The sequence below is a fragment of the Triticum dicoccoides genome, chromosome 3B (genome assembly GCF_002162155.2).
Source record: "Triticum dicoccoides isolate Atlit2015 ecotype Zavitan chromosome 3B, WEW_v2.0, whole genome shotgun sequence".
In the NCBI taxonomy this organism is placed as follows: Eukaryota; Viridiplantae; Streptophyta; class Magnoliopsida; order Poales; family Poaceae; genus Triticum; species Triticum dicoccoides.
The window spans coordinates 224,918,661-224,924,660 of NC_041385.1; the positions used below are offsets into that span (position 1 = coordinate 224,918,661).

General features: G+C 40.9%; 1 long non-coding RNA gene across 1 annotated transcript; it reads left to right on the top strand.

Moving 5' to 3' along the window:
- The first annotated feature begins 4,270 nt into the window (after positions 1-4,270).
- On the top strand, positions 4,271-5,813 carry LOC119275619. Its single transcript, XR_005135807.1, has 2 exons — positions 4,271-5,126; positions 5,494-5,813. It is a non-coding gene; the product is annotated as an uncharacterized LOC119275619 (long non-coding RNA).
- Positions 5,814-6,000: the final 187 nt, after the last annotated feature.

Sequence of the window (6,000 nt, forward strand, 5' to 3'; positions counted from 1 at the left end):
ACCCAAGTTTATTGATTCGACACAAGGGGAGCCAAAGAATATTCTTAAGTATTAGCAGTTGAGTTGTCAATTCAACCACACCTGGATAACTTAGTATCTGCAACAAATTATTTAGTAGCAAAGTAGTATGATAGTAATGGTAACAGTGGCAAAAGTAAAGATAGCAATTTTGTAGTAATTGTAACAGTAGCAACGGAAAAGTTAATAAGAAAAGCACAATATGTGAAAAGCTCGTAGGCATTGGATCAGTGATGGATAATTATGTCGGATGCGATTCCTCATGTAATAGCTATAACATAGGGTGACACAGAACTAGCTCCAGTTCATCAATGTAATGTAGGCATGTATTCCGAATATAGTCATACGTGCTTATGGAAAAGAACTTGCATGACGTCTTTTGTCCTACCCTCCCGTGGCAGTGGGGTCCTAGTGGAAACTAAGGGATATTAAGGCCTCCTTTTAATAGAGTATGGGACCAAAACATTAACACATAGTGAATACATGAACTCCTCAAACTACGGTCATCACCGAGAAGTATCCCGATTATTGTCACTTCGGGGTTGTCGGATCATAACACACAATAGGTGACTATAGACTTGCAAGATAGGATCAAGAAATCACATATATTCATGAAAACATAATAGGTTCAGATCTGAAATCATGGCACTCGGGCCCTAGTGACAAGCATTAAGCATAGCAAAGTCATAGCAACATCAATCTCAGAACATAGTGGATACTAGGGATCAAACCCTAACAAAACTAACTTGATTACATGGTAAATCTCATCCAACCCATCACCGTCCAGCAAGCCTACGATGGAATTACTCACGCACGACGGTGAGCATCATGAAATTGGTGATAGAGGATGGTTGATGACGACGACGACGACGAATCCCCCTCTCCGGAGCCCCGAACGAACTCCAGATCAGCCCTCCCGAGAGAGATTAGGGCTTGGCGGCGGCTCCGTATCGTAAAACGCGATGAACCTTTCTCTCTAATTTTTTTCTCCGCAAAACGGAATATATAGAGTTGGAGTTGAGGTCGGTGGAGCATCAGGGGGCCCACGAGACAGGGGGGCGCGCCCCCACCCTCGTGGACAGGGTGTGGGCCCCCTGACCTTGATTCTTTCGCCAGTATTTTTTATATTTTCCAAAATTTATCTCCGTGGATTTTCATGTCATTCCGAGAACTTTTGTTTTCTGCATAATAAACAACACCATGGCAGTTCTGCTGAAAACAGCGTCAGTCCGGGTTAGTTTCATTCAAATCATGCAAGTTAGAGTCCAAAACAAGGGCAAAAGTGTTTGGAAAAGTAGATACGTTGGAGACGTATCACCATCCAATATGTCAATCTTTATGTCTCAACCATTTTGAGACTCCTCGTCATGTCTGTGATGTCATCGGAACTCCGAACAACCTTTGGTATATCAAATCACATAAACTCATAATACTAATCGTCATCGAACGTTAAGCGTGCGGACCCTATGGGTTCGAGAACTATGTAGACATGACCGAGACACATCTCCGGTCAATAACCAATAGCGGAACCTGGATGCTTATATTGGTTCCTACATATTCTACAAAGATCTTTATCGGTCAAACTGCATAACAACATACGTTGTTCCCTTTGTCATCGGTATGTTACTTGCCTGAGATTCGATCTTCGGTATTATCATACCTAGTTCAATCTCGTTACCGGCAAGTCTCTTTACTTGTTCCGTAATACTTCATCCCGCAACTAACTCATTAGTCACAATTCTTGCAAGGCTTATAGTGATGAGTATTACCGAGAGGGCCTAGAGATACCTCTCCAAAACACGGAGTGACAAATCCTAATCTCGATCTATACCAACCCAACAAACACCTTCGGAGGCACTTGTATAGCACATTTATAATCACCCATTTACGTTGTGACATTTGGTAGCACACAATGTGTTCCTCCGGTATTCAGGAGTTGCATAATCGCATAGTTTGAGGAACTTGTATAAGTCATGAAGAAAGTAGTAGCAATGAAACTATAACAATCATAATGCTAAGCTAACGGATGGGTCATGTCCATCACATCATTCTCCTAATGATGTGATCCCATTCATCAAATGACAACACATGTCTATGGTTAGGAAACATAACCATCTTCGATTAACGAGCTAGTCAATTAGAGGCATACTAGGGACTATATGTTTTGTCTATGTATTCACACATGCACTAAGTTTCCGGTTAATACAATTCTAGCATGAATAATAAACATTTATCATGAAATAAGGAAATAAATAATAACTTTATTATTGCCTCTAGGGCATATTTCCTTCAGAAACATCATAACTTTTTTTTGTAAGTCCAAAAATGGTGATATTTTTGCTAAATGATCCTTATGAATAGAACTTTCACCTAGACTAATAAATTTAGAATTTGAATAGTTTAGAATTTGAATTTTAACAACATGAATTTAAATTTAAATATGTCATAACTTGCTCATTTATAAATCCAAATTAATTGATTCTTTTTTGCAAAATGGACCTAGTGAAATGTAGTTTTAACTTAGCTTATTATAGTTTAATTTTAAATAATTTAAGCTTTGAGTTTAAATATAGTTTAGCAGTAGCCATAATTCAAATAGTATGAAGACCTAATTTAGTTTAACCTTGTAAAAAAATTAATGGCATAATTAGTTTGCAACATAGTTTAGAATCCTACAATTTGACTAGTAAATATTCTTGCATTTATAGTGACTATAGGATTCCATTATTATTTTGTTTCAGTTCAATGTTGATTTGGCTATAATTTAAAACCTAGTATTTATTTGGAGTTAATAATTGACTCTAGGGAATTAAACTTAATTTATGTTTAGTTTGAACTAAACTAAGACTTGGGTATGATTTGAACTTAGTGAATGATCTTGGATTTTATTGACTTAGTCTAAACTTGAATTAAGATAAATTAAACTAGTAATTGTTTTGGGTTTGTCTTTGACTTTAGTAGAATAATTATAACCTCAATTTAATTAAAACCCAAGGGGGAATCTGGAAGAGTATTAATTAAAAAATATTTTAGTTTAAATTCAGAATGAGGTGAACCTTATTGAATTGTAAGGCGAACGAGGTTGTTGATGCCAAATAGCTTGTGTGCATTCAAAGTCATGAAAGGCCAACAAGTTTGGATTGCCATTCAAACTTAAACATGGACTTGGTTATCCATTGTCATAGAACATGACTCCAGTTGGAGGATTCCTTTTGATAATTCTGGCAACCACAACTTGGCATCACATACTCCTTATGTGATAAATGCTTTTGCTATTAAAACTTGCATGTGAACCGTTATGTCACATGTATTCCAAGTGACAACCACTATGTTGTTTTCCAAACTCTTAATAGTTAACGCTGACACATGATCTCATAACACAATGACACTAACATCATGCACTGCACTTGTTGCATGTGGGTTTTGTATTGTATGCTTGTTTATGATTACTCTTTAGTTACATTAGATTGTACGGAGAGCGAAGCATAAATCGATCAAAATTGTGACATTGGAAAATCGTCAATACCAGGCAAGTGGAACCTTTGATCATTATCGCCTATTGTTTTGTTGCATGTAGTACTTCCCAAATAGGACTGAATGTTAGGAATGCTAAATTCTGCAACACCTAGTAGTTGAAAACTTAGGTCCATCTCCCTTGTCTTGTAACCATCGTGTTGTCTCTTAGATGCTATTACGTGGGTTGGGATCAACACCTATTTTCAAAGGTTACTTTTGTATGACTACTTAATAACAACTTAATTAATGAATCATCTGGGCGGTGCTTCATTATTGGCTGGTGGTTAAAAGTTGTGTGGGAGACCACCTAGGTATCAAAGGGTTTGTACGAGTTCAAACTTGAGTAGCTCCCATGTGTAACTGTGAGTTAATATATATGGGCCTTGTCTTGACCAAGTCAATTGTGAGAACCCCTTCAGCTAAGCAGCAAATGTAGTTAGGGTAGGGTGGACTGGGTTGGCCATTGGATGTGGGCTACCACTTCCCAAAAGTCTCGCTTGGTATACCTGGCTACTTCCCAAGTGAAGTTTATTAGCATGATGGTGTGATTGGGAATCATAGGTAAAGTACACAAACCTCTTGAGAGTGTATCTCTACTCCTAATGGAGCACTTGGTGAATAGTCCGCGCGGTTTATTTTCGCTGATTTATTTTTGTCATCCTCCCACCATCTTTTTTTTTCCGTCATCCTACCACCTCTACTCTACCCTCTATCGAAATAAACCGGTGAAAAAACCCCCTGTGATCGATCCCTCGTTCACACAGCAGATCGATCTCCGCCGCCGCCCGATCGCACGCCCTATCCAACCCTACGCCCAGTCCGCGACGGATCCATCCCTGTGAGATCCAAGATCGCCGCCGCCAAGGTCCAAGATCGCCGCCATCGACCTCTGAGATCGCCATCCCTTTCTATTTCTGGTTCGCTGGCCTCTCTCCCTTTTCCCAATCTCTCTCTCTTTTGTGCGCGTGCATCGCTGCCGGCGTCCACTACTGGCCGCCTCCGCCGTCGATCCATGGCGCTACCGATGGACTTCTTGCCGGCCGCAACCTCGACGATCCTTCTCTCCATGCGCCACTGCTTCCCTTGCGTTGCAGCCGCCCCACGATCTCCACCTCCGCAATGGCGTACGAGGCCTTCCCACATATGGCAGATCGATCTAAGACCCATGGCCGAGGTCGCCGATGCGCCCCACCGCGCCGTGCGTGGGGTCTCCACCTCCCCTCCCCATATTCGTCTCTCAGCCGGTGGCAGCGACGACTCAGAGTGGCACTGCTCCTCACCTATGCTCCGGCCGACGCCCTCTATCCCTCCTCCACCGGAGACAAAAGGAGGTGGGTTCAACTGGCAGAGCCGTGGGCGAGATTTCGTGTGAGCAGACGGAGCAGCCGTTGAGGTCCTGGTGAACCATGGCTGGAGCTGGAACAGAGAGGTAGGGAGGACGAGATGAGGGGGACAAGGAAGGCGTCACGCTGGGAAGGAGATACGGAGGAGGATTAGGAGGAGGTGAAGGGGATCGTGGAGTACGTGGAGTTGCCGGTGGAGGCCAAGGTGTACGTCAGCAACCTGCCCTATGACGTCAACCGCGAGCACAGGTCTCCCTCTTAGCTTGCTACTTCTTTGCTGCTGCCGACAGTTAGCTGCTCCTCTGTATGCACACACACATTTTGGAATTGAGAGAGAATTACATGAAGCGATCTGGTCTGAATTCTACCGCTCCGAATTTCATATGTTCATCAACTGGGAAAATCTAAAAGTGGCAAAGGTTTATCTATATCCGTTTAAGTTATTTACACTATATTCAGAAAGTGTCTGCTATGTAAACTGAGCAACTATATTTAGAAAGATTCACCATTGCTATAGCATGGACATTTCTTGATGTGGTATCCATCTTTTTATGATTCTTTTATTTTTTATGACTATCGTTTCTTTGAATTCTTGTTATTTTGTATTTGTTTGCAGGATACGACATGGTGTATCTTGCCCAGTACATATCGATGCAACTTAAGAAAAGATCAGTCGGTCTGTAGCAAGAATTGGTAGTATGGAAGTTGTAATTTTTTAGATGCTCTGATGCAAGCTGTAGCAACAGGGATTTTACATGAATATGTTGGTATAATTATTATGGTAAATGTACAAAAAGGGGAATCTCTCTCCAAAATGTCTAATAGCTAGGCCTTAGACCTTCAGAGAAAGATTCAAGGAAGATAATGGACAAGTACATTGGTATGAACAGAAATATGATTGGGTCATTGATTTTAATAGAAAGTGCATACAAATTATCAGTTTTCCTGGTAAGCTGTACTATTATGCTACAGAATACACATAATTGGTTACAGATCAGTGGGCTACACATCAGGTTAGTTTTCTTCTACTGTCTCATGCCATTTTTATTGTTAAGAAATTGTTGTATGTGTATATGTTCTTTTTCTTTTACACTAACACAAGAGGTTCGTGCTTTCAGGTATG